The 24,282-nt window shown below is 41.9% G+C and overlaps 1 long non-coding RNA gene and 1 pseudogene across 1 annotated transcript; one reads left to right on the forward strand and one right to left on the reverse strand.

Moving 5' to 3' along the window:
- Window positions 1-735: 735 nt before the first annotated feature.
- LOC126960923 (SWI/SNF-related matrix-associated actin-dependent regulator of chromatin subfamily E member 1-like) lies at window positions 736-5,524 on the reverse strand (annotated as a pseudogene).
- Window positions 5,525-8,402: 2,878 nt separating this feature from the next.
- On the forward strand, window positions 8,403-23,776 carry LOC126960739 (uncharacterized). Its single transcript, XR_007728097.1, has 3 exons — window positions 8,403-21,463; window positions 21,591-21,725; window positions 23,407-23,776. It is a non-coding gene; the product is annotated as an uncharacterized LOC126960739 (long non-coding RNA).
- Window positions 23,777-24,282: the final 506 nt, after the last annotated feature.

Below are 24,282 nucleotides of genomic sequence, written 5' to 3' on the forward strand. Positions count from 1 at the left end.
CCGAGGCATGCATACATCCACACACAGTCACATATACAAACACAAAGGCACACTGATTCTCTCTCTCTCCATTCTCTCTCTCTCTCTCAGTTTTATACACACACACACACACACACACACACACACACACACACACACACTCTTAGACAAAGTACCAACCCAGAAAAGAAATGCAGCAGAGGCGTTTGTAGCATTGCATACCCAGCTGGGTCTTGGGAAAGAGTCTCCTCTCCAGCGCATCATGGAGGGATGAGCTTTTGAGAGCAGGTGCTGGGTACCATCCCTGATTTCTTGCCGAGATTTCTATAGAGCTAATAGAGATCTCTGTCAGAGCTAATCTATACCCTGGATGTTTGCTGACTACCCTGATCCTCAGGAGGCAGGTGTTCAACCCAGGGACCAGAGTCGAAATTATTGGGAGACATAGTGTTACGAGTCGACTTGTTTTCTCCTCCTGCAAAAGATATGTTAAAATTCTAATCCTCAGTACCTCAGAGGTTACTTTATTTGGAAATTGGGTCATTGCAGGTGGAATTACAGGCATACCTCACAGATATTGTGGCTTCAATTCCAGACCACCATAATAAAGTAAACATTACAATAAATTGAGTCACACAAATTGTTTAGGGTGGTGATTGCTGAAGGTTGGGTTGGCTGTGACAATTTCTTAAAATTTTTAAGTTTCTTAAAATAAGATAACAGTGAAGCTTGCCATACCAATTGACTCTTCTTTTCCAGAAAGATTTCTCTGTAGTATGTCATGCTGTTTGATAGCATTTAACCCACAGTAGAACTTCTTTGTAAATGGAGTCACTTTTCTCAAACCTTGCTGCTGTTTTATCAACGAAGTGTACATAATATTCTGAATTCTTTTTTGCCTTTTCAGTAATGTTCACCGCATCTTCACCAGGAGTAGATTCCATCTCAAGAAACCACTTTATTTGCTCATCCATAAATTAATCATCTGTTCAAGTTTTGTCATGAGATTGCAACAATTCAGTCACGTCTCACTGAGTTAGGCTCCACTTCTAGTTCTCTTGCTCTCTCCACCACATCTGTAGTGACTTTCTCCGTTGAAGCCTTGAACCCCTCAGTGTCATCCATGAGGACTGGAATCAACTTCTTCCAGACTCCTGTTCATAAGAATATTTTGACCTCCTCCCATTAATCATGAATGTTCCTTTTTTTAAACCAAAAAACATTTTTCATTTAAAAAAGTATTTACAAGACATAAAACACGGCAAGATTTATTCTTTTTTTCTCATTTCTGGTATGGGACCTTTGGCGGCTCCTCCACTATTGCACTGTTGCTCTCCAAGCCAATGTTACTATCACTGGTTCCTTCCTCTGCCATACTGTCTACCCCCCTCTTGCCCACTCTCCTTGTCCTCAGGAGTAGACGTGCCTTCTTCACTGTTCTGTTGGCTCTCTGTCGTTTCTTCAAGGCATGCCTCATCCGTCTCCATTGGAATGTTCTTTGTCATCTTTCTTCTCCTCGCCTTTGCTGGCTGCTTGTTTTTCCTTAGGAACAATGCTGCTCTGTCTATGCTCAGCTTGCTCTGCCACCTCCTTCTCCCTTTTCTCCTGCCTTTTGTGGGCCTGTTCCTCCGCCTGTGCAATCTCAGCTGCAATTTTCTCCATATCCACTTCTACTTTCAGACCACACAACCTTTTAAGTTCATCGTTAAATGAATCTGTGCTTTCCAGGTATTTCCTCTTCTTCTCCTGGTGTCATTCCTCTATTTGAAGAAGTTCAGCTTCTAGTTTTCGCTGATGAATGATTAAGGACTGGACCTGCCATTTGAGGATCTGCATTCTAACTGTTGTGACAATTGACCAGACATCTGGCACGCTCTCACTAAGGATTTCACTGATGAGGCGGTGGTTTCTCTGGAAATGGGCGGTGGCTATATGCTTCATTGGAAAGCTGTCATCATAATCATCTGGATCTTCAGGAGGCTAAATGTTCATGTATGGTTCTCCTTTCTCCATGCAAGACTGTCTCTGTCAACTTTCTTCCTCTAAAGCAGCTTCTGCACAACTTTTTGCATTTATGTAAGCAAGGTATCTGGGGGATTTATGACAGGCCTTCATAGATTCATTGTACTCTATCTTTTCTGCTTTGCATTCGTTTAAATATTCTTGTTTTTCTTTACCAGTGAGATCTCACCACATGCCACCAATAATCTTGCCAATCTCCCACAACTTTAAGTCAGGGTTGGAAGCCTTTACTTGGTCCCAGACCTTTCTGCCTGTACCTCATGTAGGGCATCAGCGGCTTATCTGGTGGCTTTGGGGATTTTGGTATCGTAATACCAGAGGATGCGGTGACCTGGCTGTTGGTGTCTGGATTCCCTTCAAGCCTGTAGTTGTTGTAGGCGAGATGACTATATGGATTGTATCTCACAAACCCTGGTGTGCTGGGCATTTGTGTTGCAGGAGCTGGGGTGGGAGGTGGAGTGTAAGACGGTCTTTCCATGGGCAGAAAAAGTGGCTGCAGTTCCGGCTTCGCTTCCCTTTGTCCCGCACCATGATTGTTCTTAATGGCATCTAGAATTGTGAATCCTTTCCAGAAAATTTTCAATTCACTTTGCCCAGGCCCATCAGAGGAATCAAATCCTAGGGCACCTATAGCCTTACAAAATGTATTTCTTAAATAATAAGACTTGAAAGTCAAAATTGCTCCTTGATCTAGGGGCTGTTGAATGGATTCTTTGTTATCAGACAGGAAAACAACATTCATCTCTTTGTACATCTTTACCAGAGCTCTTAGGTGACCAGGTTCATTGTTAATGAGCAGTAATTTTGAAAAGAATTTTTTTTTCAAGAAGTAGGTCTCAACAGTGGGCTTAAAATATTCAGTAAAACATGTGATAAGCAGATGTGCTGTAATCCAGGCTTTGTCATTCCATTACTGGAGCACAGGAAGAGTAGATTTAGCATAATTCTTAAGGGTCCTAGGGTTTTCATAGTGGGAAATAAGCGTTGGCTGCAACTTAAAGTCCCCAGCTGCACTCACTCCTAACAAGAGTCAGGCGGCCCTTTGAAACTTGAAACCAGGCACTGACTGCTCCTCTTTAGCTGTGAATGTCCTAGAGGACATCTTCTTCCAATAGAAGGCTCTTTCATCTGCATTAAAAATGTGTTGTTTAGTGTAGCCACCTTCACCAATGATCTTCACTAGATCTTCTGGATGACTTGCTGCAGCTTCTACATCAGCACTTACTGCTTCACTTGGCATTTTATTTTACAGAGCTGGCTTTTTTCTTTAAACCTCATGAACCAAGCTCTGCTAGCTTCCAGCTTTTCTTCTGCAGCTTCCTAACCTCTCTCAGTCTTCACATAACTGAAGAGAGTTAGGGCCTTGCACTGGATTAGGTTTTGGCTTAAGGGAATATTATGGCTGGTTTGATCTTCTATCCAGACTACTAAAGTCTTCTCCATGTCAGCAATAAGGCTGTTTCACTGTCTTATCATTTGTGTGTTCAATGGAGTAGCACTTTTAATTTCCTTCAAGAACTTTTCCTTTGCATTCATAACTTGGCTGTTTGGTGCAAGAGTCCTAGCTTGCAGCTTGTCTCAGCTTTTGACCTGCCTTCCTCACTAAGCTTAGTCATTTCCAGCTTTTCATTTAAAGTGAGAGAAGCGTGATTTGTCCTTTCACTTGAACACTTACAGGCCATTGTAGGGTGAGTAATTGGCCAAATTTTAATATGTTGTGTCTCAGGGAATAGGAAAATCCCAGGAGAGGGAGAGAAATGGAGAAACTAGCAGTCCATGGTGCAGTTCATATACATTTAGAACATATACAACATTTATTAAGTTCACTGTCTTATTTAGGTGTGGTTCACGATGCCCTGAAACAATTACAATAGTAACATCAAAGATCATGGACCACAGACCGCCAAGACAGACAAAATAAATGGTAATAACAAAGGGTGAAATATTGGGAGAATTACCAAAATGGGACACAAATACACGAAGTGAGTCCATGCTGCTGGAAAAATAGCACCAGTAGACTTCCTTGTTGCGGGGTTGCCACCAACCTTCAATTTGTAAAAAATGCAATTTCTGTGAAGGGCAAGAAAGTGAAGCGTAATAAGATAAGGTGTGCCTGTAGTTACATTAAGATGAGGTTGTGCTGGAGTAGGTTGGGCTCCCAATCAAATATAACTGATGTGTTCATAAGAGAAGAGAGACACTCAGGGAGAGGTCACACGATGACAGAGGCAGAGATTGACATAGCTGCCAGCCACGCAAGGCCACTGATTGTCCGCACACCACCAGAAGCTAGGAAAAGCCAAGGAAGGACTCAGAGGGTTCATGTCCTTGCCAACACCTGCACTTTGGAGTCTTAGCCTCCAGTGCTTAACTGTGGTTGTAAGTTGCCCAGTTTATGGTGCTTAGTGAAGGCAGCCCCAGGAAGCTAGGATATATGCATAATTTGAAGGAAAAAAAGATGTATTTAATATTTTACCAGAATTTTCTATGTGGAAAATCAAAACAAAATCCTCTTGTTCTGAAAAAACAGACATCTCAAATAAAGCGCCCACATTCCTCTAGGCTTCTGCATACAAGTAGAAGGCGACGGGTCTCTGCTCAGACCCTCCTGTGTGTCCGCATGTCACCTGGTCTGGGGTAGGAAGTGGCCGTCTTGTCATGGCAGCCTCCAAAACCTGCTCCTCTGCCCCAGCTCCTCTCTGGCTTTGGGTCCTCGCTCCACTCCAGCCACACAGACAGCCTCCCTTTTCTCAGACTCTCCAGGCAAGCCCCCTCCTCAGGCCCTCACATAAGCTCATCCCCTGACTGGAAGGTTGGGACCCAGGCAGCACCCTGGCTCATTCCTTTAAACCTTTGCTTAAATGTCACCTGCTTGGTGAGACCAGCAATTCCTAACAATCACTCCTCCTCATTTCCCCTGACTTTGCTTTAATTTTTTTTTTCCAGAGAACCTATCGCTTTCTGACATACCATATAATTGACTGATTATGTAGATTGTGTATCTCCCCATGAGAATGTTAGCTCCAAAAGAACATGGTTTTTGTTTTTTTTTTCCTGTTTTTCATGCCCTGTTCCTAGAACAGTGTCTGGAATACACTAGGTGCTCAATACATATTTCTGAATGAATGGAAACTTAGTCTCCTGTGTATCTGACTTTCATCAATGTTACCCTCTGGGAAGAAGGAGATCCCTGAAGATTTAATGTTTAGACTTATATGGAGGAGATACAGGTTTAAGAAATGAAGAAGGTGCTGGGCGCAGTGGCTCACGCCTGTAATCCCAGCACTTTGGGAGGCCAAGGAGGGCGGATCACAAGGTCAGGACATCAAGACCATCCTGGCTAACACAGTGAAACTCCGTCTCTACTGAAAATACAAAAAATTAGCTGGGTGTGGTGGTGGGCGCCTATAGTCCCAACTACTCGGGAGGCTGAGGCAGGCTAATGGCATGAACCTGGGAGGTGGAACTTGCAGTGAGCCGAGATTGTGCTGCCACTGCACTCCACAGTCTAGCCTGGGTGACAGAGCAAGACTCTGTTTCAAAAAAAAAAAAAAAAAAAAAAAGAAGAAGAAAAAAAAATGAGAGGCTGTGCAGGGCAGTGGCAAAGGCCTTGAGCTGGGGCCTTGAGGGTCTCATCTGTAAAAGACAGATGAAGCCACCGGTTGCCTACAACCCACTTCACGGGCATGTTGGGAGGATGAAGAACTTGATGCATTTTAAAGTGCTCTGAAGTCCTTAAACAAAAGACATGCCATGGAAATGGAATGTTATTACATAAACTAAACCCAGAAGTGTATCAGGAAATAGCTGAACTGAATCATAGCCAGTCTCAGAGCAATTTTTTTGCCTAAGAAATTTAATAGAACAGTCTACAAAACTATGATGCAATTTTCTTTCTTATCAACTGTTCCTACCTTCTAAATTTTAGCACAGGTGCTATCTTCTTTTTTCCTACACAGTAAACAGATCCACGATAAAATTTTGGGATTGGACTGAGGGTGGTTGGCTGTGCAAATAACTGGGCCATAAAAGTGTCTTTAGAATTTTTCTCTCTCTCTTTTTTAAACAGTGGTTCTTCTCATAGGAATAAAATGTATTACTCAGAACAAATGGCTGTGTATTTAATTATGTCGAACCTTAACACTTTTTTTTTGTTTCATATTTCATGTGTTCTGTGTTGTGTAGGGGATATTGAGAATTAGACTTTGTGGTATTCCTTCTTTTTTTTTTTTTTTTGATGGAGTCTTGCTCTGTTGCCCAGGCTGGAGTGCAGTGGCACGATCTCGGCTCACTGCAGCCTCCACCTTCCGGGTACAAGTGATTCTCCTGCCTCAGCCACCTGAGTAGCTGGGATTACAGGCACCCACCATCACACCTGGCTAATTTTGTATTTTTAGTTGGCCATGCTGGTCTCGAACTCCTGACCTCGTGATCTGCCCGCCTCAGCCTCCCAAAGTGGTGGGATTACAGGCGTGAGCCACCACGCGCAGCCTATTCCTTCCTTTTAAGGGCAGTACACATAACTAGAACAGCAGTCATGAATGTCAGAACTACTGAGTGCAGCCTGTGAATGCGGTTTCCCTCCTCTGGCTTCTCCTCTTGCTGTTCAGTGCCCTCTGCTGTCTGGAAGGAGCCTGCTAATGCTTGGGTTAACTGCCTAGCCTACTTATATCACACAATGATTAGTTTTTCCTTCAGGTGATTTTACTAATAGTATGAACTGGCACCCATTACGATTCTGAATCCTATTAGGTTGCTGGTAAGTGTCTGTTATTGGCCATCCCCCTTGTTTAGAAAAAGATATTAACAAGGAAGGGTTAACTTGCAAAAGTTGATCCTCTATTCTCGGTTCCTACCTTCCTGGAGGCCTAGCCCAAGGATAGATGGAGTGAACTCCAGGCAGGTGTGTCACGTTGTATAAAGGAGTAACTCAAAGTTCAGTTAGTACTTTAGTTCTGAATAAACATAGCTCTGGAAAGTCCCCTTCAATCCTGACTGTCCCATAGATAAATCTCCAGTCTTATATGTTAGGGCTTTCCTCCTAATTAACCACATTTATCAAAACATTTATTTTTTGATAATTACTATTTAAATTATTATTATTATTATTTGAGACAGAGTCTTGCTCTGTCACCCAAGCTGGAGTGCAGTGGCACGATCTCAGCTCACTGCAACATCCACCTCCCAGGTTCAAGCAATTCTCCTGCCTCAGCCTCCTGAGTAGCTAGGATTACAGGCATGTGCCACCACGCCTAGCCAATTTTTATATTGTTAGTAGAGACGGGGTTTCTCCATGTTGGCCAGGCTGGTCTTGAACTCCTGACCTTAGGTAATTTGCCGACTTCAGCCTTCCAAAATGCTGGGATTACAGGCGTGAGCCACCGCGCCCAGCCTAAAACATGATTTTTATCTCAGAAGGGAGAAAGTTGTAGTAGTTTAGACTTTGGACATTGGGGCTGGGTTAAAAATCTAGGTTTTTCCCTTTTACTAACTGTGTAACATTAGGCAATAATCATGTTAGCTTCATTTTTCCTATCTGTAGAAAAAATATCACCTACCCCATAGGGTTAATTTGAAGATTAAATACGAATATGTAAACAAAATTCTTATTTAAGGTTCTGGTATATTGTAAGCACCAAGTACATATTTTTTTTCATTTCTCCTTCATGTTTGATTCTAATTCCAAACTCAAAAGATATCTTTATTTCTTAGTTCATATAAAGGATTTCCTAGTCATCTGTGTATCTTTTTTCTTTAATATGATATTATCCTGGCTTGTTGGGTAGTAGGAAAGAGAAAAAGGAAAGAGAAGAAGATGAGAGAAATGGCTGCCGAAACACTTTCAATTCCACCTGTTATTATTTTGGTAGTTGTTGACGCTGCAAATGAGAACCAGAACATGTGGCTGGTAGATCACTCCAAAATGTTTTGTCCTTCGCTTAAAAAGATGTAACTTGGGCTTAAATAAAGTATGATACATCTGCCCAAAAGCAGATAAGGAAAAGTCATTCATCTGGAAGGGAAGTATTCTAGGATTCAAAATTTATAAATATTATACCGACCTATTCTTGACTAGCATTGAAACATGGGAAATCAACAATGTTTACTTAATTCCACTGATTTGTCATAACATTCACTGTTTGTGCTTTTATTTCCTATGGCCCTGAAAATTCAGAAGCAACTTCCAAGAAAAGTAGTTTAGGTTAAAAATCACCATTTTCGGCCAGGTGCAGTGGCTCACACCTGTAATCCCAGCACTTAGGGAGGCAGAGGGGAGTGTATCACCTGAGGTCAGGAGTTCGAGACCAGCCTGGCCAATATGATGAAACCCCATCTCTACTAAAAATACAAAAGTTAGCTGGCCTTGGTGGCACATGCCTGTAATCCCAGCTACTCAGGAGGCTGAGGGAGGAGAATCACTTGAGCCCAGGAGGCAGAGGTTGCAGTGAGCTGAGACTGTGTCACTGCACTCTAGCCTGGGTGACAGAAGGACACTCCGTTAAAAAAAAAATCACCATTTTCCCCCTTTAACCTGAGAGTCAGTTGACTGGAAAACAGGATGGTTCCCAGCAAGCATATAAAGCAGTTGGACCACCATGACTGCCTTCTGAAGATGCTTCCTGGAGAACAAAGCACATCCTCTACAGAAACCTCTTGATCACCAAGTAGGGATGACACTTCTTTGTAGATGGAACACTATGAAGTTCTACCAAAGGAAGCTGTGGAGTTTTCATTCTGAATTCTCATGAACTTTCCCTGCCTGGGTGATTTGAGATGCTTGTGCCTAAAACAGCTTTCTAGGCTGGGCTATTTCTTCCTCATCTTACCAACATTAGAGTTCTTTGAACTTTCAACATCTTTTACCAGAGAAATGGAAATAAAATGAGGAAGTAGGTAGACGGAGGTATTAGAACCATTTGCTCCTGAGTTCATAGTCACACTTACTTCAACACATCTCAACCTTTACAAAACCATTGGGATGAAGAACACAGGGGAAATTCTCTCAAAAGGGATTTTTTACTATACTGGTTCTAACCAGTGGCACACAGAAGGAAAATAAGTTTTTAAAAAAATTTTGTTTGTGTGTTGAAAGAACTTGTTATTTGTGGGTAGACCAATAGGATTGTGTTGTTCTAATTATGCACAGAAAATATCAATAAAGTTAACAGTAGAAACAGAGTCTCCTGTTATTATTTACATGAACTATCTGCCTCAGTCACTATCTTGGTGCACATGGGATCTCCATTTTTGTTGGGATCCATATATTGTAATGAAAAAAATAATGAATTTGGACTTACTTGCATTTGAATTCCTACTTCATAATTTATGGTGTGACTATGACCATCATTTATTTATCCAATTGATGTGGTGTGGCTCTGTATTCCCACCCAAATCTTACCTTGAATTGTAATAATCCCCACGTGTCAAGGGCAAGACAAGATGGAGGTAATTAAATCATGGGGGTGGTTTCCCCCATGCTGTTCTTGTGATGGTGAGTGAGTCTCATGAGATCTGATGGTTTTATAAGCATCTGGCATTTCCCCTGCTTGCACTCATTCTTTCTCCCACCACCCTGGGAAGAGGTGCCTTCCACCTTGATTGTAAGTTTTCTGAGGCCTCCCCAGCCATGTGGAACTGTGAGTCAATTAAACCTGTTTTCTTTAGAAATACCCAGTTTGGGGTATTTATTCACAGCAGCATGAGAATGGACTAATGCACCAATACTTATAAATATCTGCTGTGGAATATTTCCTGTGGCAAGTGTGTGTTGTGGCAAAGTAGAGGGAGTCACAGAAATAAGTAAAATATTATTAAGAGGAAAACTTCAGACAAATTAAAGTTGTCTAAACAGAGCTTAATTGAGCAAAGAATGATTCATGAGTCAGGCAGCCTCCCAAACCAGGATAGGTTCCAAGAGACTCTGGTGCTGCTGTGTGGTTGAAGATTATTTATGGACAGAAAATGGAAAATGACATACAGAAAGCAGAAGCGAGGTACAAAACAGCTGGATTTGCAGTTGACCAACCAGCTTCATCTTGTCTGCTGCCCAGAAAAGCCAATGCACCAAGAACAGCATGTTTTGCAGCAAAGAAAGCATTTAATAATTGGAGGGCCAGCCAAGTGAAAGGACAGTAGATAATTGTCAAATCTGTCTTCCCAATAATTCAGAGGGTAGGGTTTTTCAAGAATAGTTTAATGGGCAGGGCAGTGGGGAATGGGGAATCTTGATTGGTTGGGTTGGGAATGGAATCATAGGTCAATGAAGCTGTCTTCTTGTGCAGAGTTAGTTCCCTGGGTGTGGATGACAAGACCACTTATGTCAGTTTCTTGGTATGGGTTAGTAATCTTGTTGGTGCCAGCTGGTCTATCAGAATGAAGGATCTGAAAAATACTTTAAACAATAATCTTAGGTTTATAAGACTGATGTTATTTCTAGGCACAGCTACATGACTCTTGAACCATAATTCTGACCTGTGGCTAATTTGTTAGTTTTACAAAGGTGGTTTGGTCCCTGAGTAAGGAGGGGATTACTTTCAGAAGAGACTGTTATCATCTCTGATTTAACATTAAACTCTAAACTAAATTTCTCCCAGAGTTAACATGGCCTATGCTCAAGAATGTACATACACAGATTTTGAGGTTAGAAGCAAGATAAAGTCAGCTATGTCGGATTTCTCTCACTGTCATACATTTTGCCAAGGTGGTTTCATATAGGTTACAGCTTGGTGTTTCCCTTATTTGAATATGATTTGAACAGTTGGCTGCCTTCAATTGGCTGAAACTCAGTTACTGGTGTAAGAGTAGGTTATGGTCTGTTTACACATCCAGTTAAGTTATAGTTTACTATGTATGGAGAAACTTTTGGGCCAAACCGATAATATGTAAGGAGGCAGTTTTAGGTTAAGCTTATTTTAACACTGTGTAACTAGTAATGTGTAGCCATAGTGTCACATAGGAAGCGCAGAAGAACAAGCAGAGCTATGCTCAGAGACCCCTAAGTTCAGCTGGGGTGGGAGTGTTCAGAGATTTCTTGGAGGTTGTTTGAACTGCATCCTTGAAAGGTCAGTAGAAGTTAGCAAGCTGGTGTGTCAAGAAAGGGAGGCATGAATCAAACATATTGAAGAGCACAGGAAGGTCATGGAGATGAGAAGCTGAAGGTAGACCTGTACATGGAAGGGTGGGTAAAGGTATGGTGTGGCGATGGCGAGAAAAGGTGCTAGGGACATGAGCAAAAGCTAGAGTATGGAAGTCCTTGTATAACATGCCAAGGCCTTTCAGATCTCTTCTTAAGGTGATGGAGACACTTGACTCATCTTAAGAAGTAGATTGATTGCCTCAGGTTTTCAGCACAGAAAGACCATGATGATGGTGACATGAAAGCCTGCCTGGAATGGGGAAGTCCACACCTTCGAAGGCTTGTGGGAGCAAGAATCTTAGATTGGTTAGAGGAACATGGGGCTTGCTGTCAGACCATGTTTGCGGAATATCTAGGCACTGATGCCCTCTTCCCGGGTGAGAATGGAATGAGAAAAATAGAAACATGAGGGCAGGCCTGAAGTTTGTCAGGTCTTAAGGCATGGTGGAGGAAGGAATGTAGATAGAAAAGGCAGACAGGGGCAGACAGGGAGGAAGGAGGAAAGACTGGGAGAAGGCAAGGAAAGAGGTTTAGAGAGGGCAGGGTTAGCAGTGGTGTCAAATACTTCTGGGGGGGTCACATGGGTTAATTGTAAGAGAACATCTGCTAAGTATGAGAACTTTGATGATAATTAACAATAAAATTATTCCAGAGAAGACAGGCATAACTGGGATTGAGAGCAAAGGCAACATCTGGTGACTCCTCTACTGACACATCTACATTTCTACTCTTACCCTCTTCTCGTGGGTTTCCTATTAGTGATAAGGAAATCCTTGGAAAATGGTTGTTGCAGAAATTCCATCTTCTCTTTGTGAAGCCACATATGTTAAAAGAGTTACATTCAGTCTTCCTCTTAGAGCCAACTAGGGAGCATCATTACCAAGAGGAAAAACATCAAGTTACTTTGCATTTTGAAACTGAAAAGTAGGCAAAAGAGGTTACATGGATTTACTCAGTTCCAAAAAAATGAAAAGAAAAGAAGAAAAAAAGACACACCGCGATCACAATTTCTCTAAGCAACACCATAAGTGCTATTATCCTCTGTGATTATTTTGACTTGATTTGAAATGTTTATTCAAATACTTACATGAATGACTAATCAAAAGGATTGTTAAAACTGCCTTACATATGTAAGACACCTTCACAATAATAACAAGGTTTGCTGGGAACTTATATTATGTTTTTAATTGCTTTTGTCAGTCAAAACTATCTGCTGAGCCCCCACTTGAAGCTGAATGCTGCATTTGAGCTGGGGATAGCAATACAGAGAAAGCCCAGGAAACCCTTGATTACTACCAATGCTTGAGGCATGCGTGTTCTGCTTAATTAGATTTTCAGGTGAGGTCCTGCTGAACCCTTTATGAACCATCATAATTTTTGTTTCAAGTTTTAAAGAAATCTTGGTCAAACTTTCTGGAAAGACAAAGACCCTATCATGACATCTCTTCTCTGGTTCTAATTGAAATAATCAACATGCTCTAAAAATAGGAGAAACCCTGTATCAGTACAGGAAACAGAGGAGGGAAGTCATTCATGGGGAAAAAATTGAAGACATTTCTACTGGATACAGCCCAGAAAGGTCACAGTTGAAGTACAAAAGCATCAGCTGTGGAGGTAGATGATCAGATTTCATTTCCAGCTTTGCCAACCATTGAGCCACTGGGCCCTACAGTTTACTGGTGGCTCAGAATTCTCATAAATAAAATGGAGCTGCAGGATCTAATGACTTGCTGAGTCCTCTTTAGTTGTAGGTGTCTATGACACCACATTGGTTAAGTCACAGGCAGTATAAAGTGGTTAACAGCATTTGTTCTACAGTAGGCCACATGGGTTCAAATCCCACATATTTTACATTCTAGCTGTCATGCTAGACAGATCACTTGAATTCTCTAAGCCTCAGTTTGCCCATCTGTAAAAGGGGTATAAAAATTCCTACCTCTCCAGATTCTTGTGAAGACAAATTTAGATAATATATGTAAAATCCTTAGCAAAATGTCTGGCGTATTAAACACTGGGTAACAGCTATTATTATTATCATCATAATTATTTATTTTACCAAAGGACCATCTCAAGAAAGTTATAATCATTTCTGTGCATACATATATTCATAAATGCAGTTATTATAACTCTTGTTTGGAATGTGGAAGCAGATATCATCATATGCATATATATGTGTGTGTATACCTATAATATATGTATATATGTGTGTATTGTTAATCATATACACTGTACACACATGTATATGAAATATATGTGTACATATGTGATAAGGAGATGTTGGAATGATTAGTGACCAAAGATAAAGATGATGAATTTTGAATGGTTTTCCATAGTATATGAATTTTAAGTGTAGTTTTGACAGGATGAAAAAAGTCAGAATAGGTTAGGCAGGAGTCTTATTAGTTTGCATAAAAAGACCAAAAAGTACATTTGGCTAGTTTGTTTAATTGATATATTTAGTAAAAACAAGCAAGGAAGCCCAGGAAGGGTCCTCAGCAGCTACCTTGGCCCAGTAGAGAACCTGTGCTTGACTCTCCTCTTCAGCCTTTGGAGACATTTTAGTGATGGGGGTGTCTTCAAAGTCTATCAGAAGCAGCTCCAGAGACACCATCACCCCCATGGATTTGTCTGTTAAACTACAGCTAGAATCCAAAACTCCCAAGGCAGAATCTAATGGGGTGGATCAGTTACCATTCAATATGGCACACTCTTATTGGGCAGAGTTCTTGGGCCAGGTCAGCTCTGAGGCTGTGGAGTTTCTCGGTTTACATTTGCCTAGAGTATTGTTAGGGGTTGAATCGTGTTTGCCTAAAAGAGATGTGTTGAAATTCTAATGCCCCTGTGCCTCAGAATGTGATCAGATTTGGAAATAGTGTCTTAACAGAGGTAATCAAGTGAAAATGAGGTTGTAAGTGTGGGCTGTAATTCAATATGGCTAGTGCCTTTACAAACATGAAAAATTTGGATACAGAGACAGACATACATAGAGTGAAGACAGTAGGAAGATACACAGGGAGAATGCCCTATAAGGATAGAGGCAGAGACTGAATTATGCTTCCACAAACCAATGAACATCTGGGGCTACCAGAAGCTGGAAGAAAGGATCCTCACTCTACAGATTTATAAGGGAGCAAGGCCTTGCCAACACCTTGATTTTGGACTTCTAGCCTCCGTAACTGTGGGACAACATATTTCTTTGTTCTCAGCCACCAACTTTGTGGTTTATGGCAAACCTAGGAAATGAATACAAGTAACCTTCCTGGTCTTGTTTTTTGTGGCCAGGGTGGAAGTTCACATCATCCAAACCATGCCAATTCCTGAAGAAGGAGCAGCAGAAGTCAGCTTTTCCGGGGAGGTGGTGCGTATTGCAGGAGTGCAGCATTTCGTAGATTGATCAGCGTAGACTTGATTTGATTAAGATGAGGCTTCAGCAAATGTCTGATGAGGTTTTATGCCTTGGTGTTTCACAGCATTATTCACTTATATTTAGATGTCCAATTACTCAATTATATGACTAGATAATGTCCAACCAATAGACTGTGATGTCCTCGAGGGCTGGGATCATGTCTTGCTATTGGCAGGCAGTGTCGTAGAGCGTTGTGGCTCTGGAATCACCCTGCATGGATATGAATCCTAGCTCTTCCAGTTCCTTAACTTACGCCTCCATTTCCTCATCTATTAAACGAAGACGATAATATCATAATAGTACTTATTTATTGACCTATAGATCAAGTGAGTTATCTTATATCAGGAAATTAGGTATAATTTCCTGCTGGGGACAAAGTAAATATCCCATCAATATTAGCTATTATATTAGTTTTCATATTTCCCAGAACCTATCATAGGCCACATTATGCATTATGAACTCAATAGATATTTCTTGAAAAATAAGAAAAATCGTGTTGTTTTGAGTGAAATTGTTACACTTGGCCAAGTGATGTGGGGGAGGACATACCAGGGGAGTGCTGGAGATTTTAATCGGCCTAATCTTTGTCTGCAGCCTTAATCACTGAGAAATAGAAATGTAGGTCCTCGTGGCCACAGAGCCTCGTGTTTTCTTTAGTGTTTGGTACAGGACCAGGATTGAGACCCTTTGAGCTCTCACGTGTCCCTGACTCCTTTCTTGGGAGTCTACGAGGCAAGAGACACAGGACAGGCCACTTAGAGGAAGCCTGTTACACACCTGCTGGGTTCACAAAAGAGCCATTAGCCACCAGGACTGATGATTCATTGCCTGCAGAGTGATTTGGGAAAGAGGTTTCCAATCCAATCCAGCATAAGACAGAGGGGGAAACAGTTAGCATTTACACTACTGAGAAAAGGAAAAGAAAGAAAAATGATCCATTACTTGTTAACAGAGTAAAGCCTGTGGAATCTTTCTGCTTTTTGCTTGTGGGGGGAAAAAATAGAAAGGCAAGATGATTTCCTTACTAGGTAATGTACAACTACTTTCCCCTTCCCACTGTTGTTTCCAAACCATTTCACTGACTTTTATTCATCACTTGAAAACTCACGCAACATTTGTTTAAACTTCTGAAGCAGTGTCAACATTGCCAGGCCACAGAGCCTCTGCCTAATATCACCACAAATTCATATGGACCCCTAGCCAAAACGGTGATATAGAAAGGCCCATTATAAAGCTAGGTGTTCCCGTTGAAATCCATGGAGACTCTCCCTCTTTGAGCCTTGCACTCTCGGCACTACATAGACATGAGTCTTTGCAGCAAGTCTGAGGTTTAAAACCTTGTCATTCAGCAATGTAAACACACACTTTTGATTGACAATTCTTACTTTTAAAGGGAATGGAGCAGGCAAAAAGGTATTTGTGAGTCCCTCTGCAAGGCACTCGTGATGCTGTATTTTTAGCCTGGGCTCAGCCCTCTTATTTAATGATCGACAGATATGGAATCTTCCAGGAACATGATGCCATATCAGCATGACCAGCTCTGTCACTGGTTACTATATCTTCTCTCTCCCTGGCTGGGGCAGCAAGCATTCTCCCATCCTTAAAATGACATGTCAATGGCAGTTCACGATGTGCCAATATTTGGGGTCTTGGCTGCAGACGCCTTCCAGAGCACAGCACCCCTGGGACTGGACAAGAAAGAGCCATGTTCAGGCCAACCTGCTAACGCGCCAGCCCCTTAGCAGAAGAAGTTCCTTTTTCTTGCCCTCATTCTTTCCTTCTGAGAAACTTGCCATCTGAAGTCAAGTGTGCCTCTAACACTTTCAGGAGATTATCACTTTCCTCTTTGTCATCTTTAAAATTTTATTATTGCCTTCAACTCCACCTCAGTTTTCAGGACTTGATCCCATTCTTTTCATTTTGAAAATAGCCCGGGGCCAAGACGGAAAAAGAAACAACCTGCAAACCAATTTTTAAGCAGTTTTTAACTTACCAAAAATGTCAAGTTATTGCACCTTTTAAATCTCAATAGATCTATTTGTAGAAATTATACCAAAATCAGCAATTTCCTTGTTCTCATCTTCCCTTAATCACTCCTCCAGTGAGTTTGGGCAGAAGTACCCCTGTGTCCAGGTGGCTGTGGGAGGCCCTGTAATTGGGTGTAATCAGATCCCAGAGGAGCTTTTCTGATGAGGCTGAGATTCTTTTGACAGGAACTTTTGAGAAGTAGAGTCGATGTAATGAAGTCCAGAATTTTCCAGACTCCTCTTAATATATCCATCATGTCCAGCCACATCATTGACATGTTGATTCTCTTGTTTCTGATTTCAGCTGTCAGAGTCAGTAAAATTGCCCCGGCAGCTTTAGCATATGTGGCAGAACACTGACAAGATGTTACTTACACCTAATTAAGGCTGAGAGCATCATAACGGTCCCGGCATGCTAGCAACCTGATTTCCTCTGGTTTCAAGTTTTCTGGATCTTGACCTCAGCACTTTGAAAGTCAGGAGAATTTGATACAGGGACGTTTAGGAATATTGCCATCGCTACACTTTGACTTTTATATCAAAATGGAAAACAGCAGAACAAAGAGAATTTGACAAAAGAGATGGAAACATCACACCTAGAGGGTCAGAATGGGATAGCTGACCTGATAAGAATGACTGGACGGACTAAATGACCTTTGGCTCTCTCCTGCTGTTTTTACTTTGTCTCTGTGAATGGGGGTAAATCCAGCAGGACAGGTAGTAGATGGATAGTAAGAAAAATCACACGCAGGAAAGGGAAAGAGGAAATGAATACTGGGCTTAGCACAATGACTGAATGTGACAGTGCTAAGCTTAATCACAAGCAACTGTTTCGAACAATCATTATTAAAAAGGCTGTGGGATATACTCCAGGGAAAAGAAAACATCCCCAGTGCTTGAGTCATTTAAAAGACATTTAGATGGAACTCTCCGCAGTGGCGCAGGCTGGAATTGCTCTTTTGTGGCCTGGGCTGGGGACTGGTGCCCGCCCCGTTCTGACTCTTCAGCCTCTACCTTTGTCCCCTGCTGACATAAGGCTGCTGTGATGGACAAGCCGTTCCCTCACATGGCAGAGTGAGGTTACCGAAAGCCCCAGGATGTAGAACAGTCTGACCTCTCCTCCACCCCCTCTCCCAGCCCCCTGTAAGAATTTACAAATCCAGTTAAGGGTGAAATTTTGCCATTTCCTCTGTGGAACACAGAGGTTTTATGCGATGACAAGTGAATGGATTTCTTCTCTGCTGAAGTCTCCAATTCTCATACAGTTGCCAGAGGCAGAAAAAAAAAAATCAGCACTTTGGCAGCAATAAACAGCCTTTTGCTTTCAAAAATGCTTCCAGGTTTTTTTTCTTCTCCTCTCTCTTTTAAAAAATTTCTTCTTTTATGTATGTGTGCATGTAGGAGGGAGAGTGATATTTAGTTTCCTTTTGCTTGGTAGGAGATAAGGAACATTTGAGATGAAATCACAAATTGTCCAGCTCCTTGTCGGATGGATCAGTGAGGTTTCTCTTCTCTTCCCTCTTTGCGAACTCCAGGGTCTCGTGAATTCCTTGGCAGGGGCCTGTTCTTCTCTCGTAGAGGGTTAGTTACAAAACACATTCATAATGTTCCTGGCTAAATGTCCCAGCCAGGAGTCAAGAAGAACTCAATTTCCTGGCCTGACTTTTTTGGACTCTGACCACTCCAGGTGTTGCGACTGCTCAGGAAATAAGAGGCAGAACATGTGTGCGTGTTTTTAAAAAAAGCACAGAGCGCTTGCTGGGGACCCAGATGCGTAGCTGGGCTATTGGCCTGCAGCACAAAGTAGATCCTGAAAGAAAAAGGAAAGAAAAAAGAAAGTTAATAATTATCGTAAAAACAAGATGGAAAGTTTCAGGGATTTATGTGATTTGATAGGATAGGCTATTTCTGAGCTTCCTGTGAAGCCAGGCAACATCTCCCCTGGGCGATGCATGGATGGGTTATTTCAGCATTGGGAAGTTGGGGAGGAGGTTTAATCAAAGGGCTCAATGTTTTGTTGACTTCTTCATGAGAAAAAAGATGAGAAAAAAATCAGGTTCATCTGAATACTTAGCAGACTTAATAAGTTTAACAAGAAAATGGTTTTACCTTGGTAACAGCCAGGCTCAAACTAGTACCCCTGAGGAACTGACTGTTATCCACTGGAGAATCCTGTGTTTTAAAATCTTCTTCCTTTCCTTACCTCAAGCTGGAACAGAAGAGCATATCAAACACAAGTGCCTTGCCTAAGCTGTCCATATAGGGCAAACCTCTGGCTTTTCTGATTGGCACAATCTCCTAGTCTTGCTGGGAAGGCTGAACATCAGGTCATCGTAGAAATTTTGAACTGGAAGGACTGCAGGGTTTATCTTGCCAACCATCACACTCCTAACCACCACCATTTAAGGGATTAGGAAACGGAGACCCAGAGGAATTACATGACTGGCTGAAGGTTCACAGGTGATTAGTAGCATAATTAAATTCCATGACCAGAGGATAATCCTCTTTATTCCTTGCAGAGTTCCTTCCCCTTTACCAACATTTCTTGAAGTATGCACTGTGGAAGAATGCCAACTCTATATAGTATGTTAATACATTTTATGCAAAGCAGCTGTGGGCAGGGAGGAGAGAGAGAGAAAGAGGAAGAGCGATCTTTGAGAATCTTGATTTAAGAACTTTAGAAAATGTTGGATTATGCTAAGTTAAACAGGTTTGTTTACAGTGATATTTCTCTCTTATAATTTGATAACTCTTTTTGGTTGCAGCATCTCAAAAATGACTACTTCTGTAGAACACACTTAGGGTAATATTTCCTGGCATTCAGTTCAGCCCTTTCTCTGACTAGTTGAGTTAGCAAGTGTGTGTGCTTTCACTCATCTTGGCCTATAACTTTTCATTTGTCAACTACCAGGAAAAATGTTTTATTTTGGAATGAACATGAACCCTGCTTCCAACCTCAGTCCTGGCACATCTATTCATACCTCCCCAAATCAACCATTAACCCCTCTAGGCCTTAGTTGTTTCATGTGGAAGATGATGATTTGGATTCCATGATCCATAAGGTCCCTTTGATTAATTTACTATTTCTGAGTTTGAAACGTGGTTGTTTTCTGTCTGAGCCTGGAGGAAACATGAAGGTAGAGGAGATATGCCCAGTCTCCCACTCAGGAGGTTGATCTTAAGCTCTCAGGTTCTAAGGGATTTTTATATGGAAAGATTGTTCTCAGCAGTAAACAGCCCAGAAAAAAATATCCTAATACAAGCATGAGAATAATTCATAATGGATAGCCTGGAATCCTAAAATTCAGAGTTTCAGGTAAAAATTTCTAAAACATTAATTAGAAAGAAAAAGTATATCTTAAGTGTTTGTATTTCAGAGACAGCAAAGGCACTTTGAATTCTGGACTGAAGTCTACGTGGGAGCTTCCCTTCACCACTGCAGTTCCCTCTATTGCTGGTTCTAATGTGCACATGCAGTGTGCTCTTGGTCCCTGGGCTGAAGTTCTTTTTTTTTTTTTTTTGAGACAGAGTCTCGCTCTCTCATCCAGACTGCAATACAGTGGCATGATCTCAGCTCACTGCAACCTCCATCTTCTGGGTCCAAGCAATTCTCATGCCTCAACCTCCCAAGTAGCTGAAATTAAGGTGCATGCCACTATGCCTGGCTAATTTTTGTATTTTAGTAGAGAGGGGGTTTCATCATGTTGGCCAGGCTGGTCTGGAACTCCTGACCTCAAGTGATCCTCCCACCTTCGCCTCTCAAAGTGTTGGAGCTACAGGTATGAGCCACTGTGCCCAGCCTGAAATTCTCAAGAGTGGCTGAAAACTATAAAGTATAATCTCAGTCCATTTTAGCAGAATATATGATTGCTTCCTGTAAGTAGGGTTGAAAGGGGTATTTATAGAAAAAAAAATCAACAACAAAATCGAATGCTTGTCTATGGAAAATTCCCATTAAAACGATAGGCGTTCCTCTCAGGTACTAAGATTCCTCAGGTAACTGCCTGAGGTCCTGGGGCATCCAGGTAATCATAGATCATAATTTCTCCTCACCAGTTTGCATGTTTCATTTAGGTATTCTCCAAGAAGAGGGGTCCTTTTAAAGAATGAGTACCAAGCATCCACTCTAAAAGGAAGATGGAGAAAACCAGTGGAAGGCCTTCCTGTTGGGTATCATGTGGATTTGCCCTTGACTCTTGGGTTCACTCAGAGTCCTCTGGTGTCCCGTTTCCAGCTGAGCTGTGCATGCACCCTGGGGATTCAGTGGAAGAGGTGACATCTGCTGACCCTCAGTCATTAATCAAGCTGCCTGCGCAGAACCATTTCCCAGGCAGGGCTGCAGCTCTTGGGAGCTGCTGAATCAAATGGCGAAAGGCAAGAGCTTATGCCCTGTCCCTTAGTTCTTGAGAGGAATTAGATGACGGAGATGGGAGGGAGTTGATGGTAGATATGAGAGTAAAGAAAAGGGACTTGAGGGAAGCTGAATTGAGGGGATACGGCTGTCCTTTTAATTGTGGGAATTTTGGGGTACACATTCATCCTTCATACTGACTGATCAAACGACAATCCATTGACTTCAATACTGTGTTGGGTTGAAAAGGGCTTACCAGAAGACCTGTACCTTCAGCCTGAGGCTGCCTTGTGACATAGGGTGCCATGTTCCTCCTCCTCAACTCTAGAGGCAGCTTGCCCTTGGCTGTTTTCTGAAGGGGACCTTTGAATCCCAAGGGTGGAGGGTGTGGCCTTTGAGTTGTAACTACCGAGTAGCAACTCGTTACTTGGTAGCAATTTGCTGCCAAACACCTGTCTTGCTTCCAGGATCAATCTGAATCCAGCAGTGCTGAGAAAACCCAAGAACTACATGGCTGACATTTCCCATCAGAGAGCCAACAGGTCAGGTAGAAAAGCCGGGTCCCTCCATTCCTGATGTTCCCATCTTTAGGGAACATTCTCATCATCCTGCAACTGGTAACAATTTTCTAAAATTAGACTTTTTCTGTTTCATTCTCTCCCTTCTCAGGGCCCCTGGCTTTGCCTTCCCACCCACCAGCCCTGGTTAATGGAGCTTTTGTTCTGCCTGATGCTGCCTTGCTAATCAGAGTGTATCATATGGCAGCTATCAGGAGAGTGGGGCCTGCTTCAAGAAGGAACACAGGTAATCTATGAGTAAGCCTTCGTGGTTCGGTGACAGAATGACATCCTAAAGACGGTGGATGGGGTCTATGGACATACGACACTAAGAATAGAAACCTGTTAGCTCTCACTCAAGGGTTTTCAGTTTTCATTAACCATGACTTCCTACACCTCTCTAATATGGAAATGTTTGTGGGTTTTTCCAGCTTTCCAGATCCCTTCCTGCTTTGAAGTGAGCTGTCATTTTCTAGATTGTTGTTGCCTGGGAAACTGTGGCCCAGTTTTGGCCTCAGAAGGCATTTTAGTGGGCATGAAAGACTTTCCAATTGCTACCCCTCCAGTAGGGGTCATTGCTTACAAAGCCATCTCCCCCTAAACAGCTCCATTTCAGCACAAAAAGTAAATGGAGCAGGAGGTTATGTTTACAGGTTGGGGCAGGTTTGCATCAAATACATTTCTGAAAAATACCTTGAAGTTCAGTGTTTTGTTGTAATTTCCTAAAGGAAAGAAAAGCTATCATTCATTCATTCATTCATTCATTTATTCATGTATTCAATACATGCTAATTAACATTGTCCTAGGTGCTAGTAACACATGAACAATATGAACAAACTCTCCAAGTTCCTTCTGACTCTCAGGAGAGTCAGACAATAAAAATACCCAGACAAATAAACAAGATGATTGCTTTTATGATAAGAAGCACTGTTTGAGTGCAGAACGCAGTAAACTTGTGTCAGAGTGTTCTTTACTCCCAAATTATGACAAAAATGAGACTTTTGTATTGTGCTTTACAACTAGCAAAACCTTTTCATCTATATCATCCTGTCCTCACAACAACCTCATTGGAGACACAGTGAGTATTATTATCACTTTACAGATGAAGCAATAGAAGCACAGAGAGTTTAAGGGACTTGCACAAAATCACATGTCGATAAACTATAGACCCAGTACTTAAAGCCAGATCTTCTCACTCTAAATTTAGTGCTCTTTTTCCCTGCTTTTCCAAGTCTCCACATCTCCAAGATTATGGGGTTCATGAGAGCTACTTTGATAACAGTCAGGGACTGATGATTGAGCAGAGAGAGGAAGGCGGGTTAGTGGGGAGGCCTGGGGAGCCCTTTAGCCAAGAATGAGTTTTTCACAAGAACAGGAAAGTTCCTTAAGTGGCCTTTGGCTTTGCAGAGGCTCTGCTTCATCTCTTCTTGACGTTGTCCCTGGGAAGAGGGGAGCTGGGGTGGATGCGATGGGGAAGGAAGGGAAGGTTGTCATTTCAATGTTGTCTGTTATTCATCCACATAGCCCCTGGGGCCCTATTTTCAGACTTGTCTGCTTGCCCAGAAAGGGGCAGGCCCAGGATTCACAGAAATTAGAAGCACATACACTTGGCCTGGCCAACGGCAATGATGAGGAGAGATGCATGCCGGTTTAAACCAGTGCCTTCGATGCTCAGGAACAGCATAGCTCTAGGAAGAGCAGGGAACTCTTCTCTGTCTGCTTAAAAGTGAAGGCCTCTAATCAGAATCAGAGCTTCATTGAATTGCAATGAATTTTGGCTACGACAGTCCAACAACATTATTTCACAGACAAAGGACTGAGAGGTAGTGTGACTTGGCCAGAGTCATGCAGTGATTTAGTGAATACCAGAGCTGGGGCAGGGATGCAGCCCTTCTGACTCCTGACGCTTTGTCTCTCCTCCTCATCAGGTTGCCTTTAGAGTTGGCTACAAAACTTAGAGCTTGGTGATGGCTCAGGCACAAAAGAGCTGGCTGTACTTGAGGCTGATTTCCATTCTACCTGTGACTATTACGTTCAAGGTAGTGAACCCTTGAAGCCTCTGGCATCCTGATCCCGTAATTACTGCAGAGAAAAGAGGTAAATCAAGATCTGCTTGGGAAACAGCATCATCATCAGTTCTGGCATGTGCATCTAAGCAAGCCGTGCCTCTCAGGAAAGATCTCACTCTCTGTTGTAACTGTATCATACCTTTTACAAAAAGTCACTTTGAGGTCACTTTTTTTTTGTCCAGTATTTCAATACATTAAATGCAATTACTTCATTGTTGATTTACCTGTCATTACAGGCATGTGTTTGAACATGATTTATTGAGTGAGTTTTGTGCCAGTTGACTTGCAATAGATTGCACAATATTCAAAGGGGCTCATTTGCTTGGCATTACATTAGAGGCATGATGATTGCAACACAAAGCAATGTAAATGAATTCTGAGAGGCTCCATCATTCATGTTGTCATGTACTGAACCCTATTATTATTTATTACCATAATTGTACTGTGTTTCCTGGGGCGATAAATTAGGACTGATGGGCCCTACTGACAGTCAAGGGCTGGACTCGCTCTATATAATTTAATAGGGATACTGTAGGGTCTGTGTGTTTGGAGGAGATTTTGGTAGTGGTTAAAAAAAATGAAAGTTTTTTTTTTTTTTTTTTTTTTTTTTTTTTTACAAAAAGTATAAAAACCTTCCAAAGTTTTTTTTTTTTTCCCTCTCTCTCTTTAATGCCTTGGCTGCATTTTAAAGTCTTGATAAAAGCTGAGTTATAAGAAAGAAAAGTTCTGTCTTTC

Source organism: Macaca thibetana, chromosome 8 (genome assembly GCF_024542745.1).
Source record: "Macaca thibetana thibetana isolate TM-01 chromosome 8, ASM2454274v1, whole genome shotgun sequence".
NCBI lineage: Eukaryota > Metazoa > Chordata > Mammalia > Primates > Cercopithecidae > Macaca > Macaca thibetana.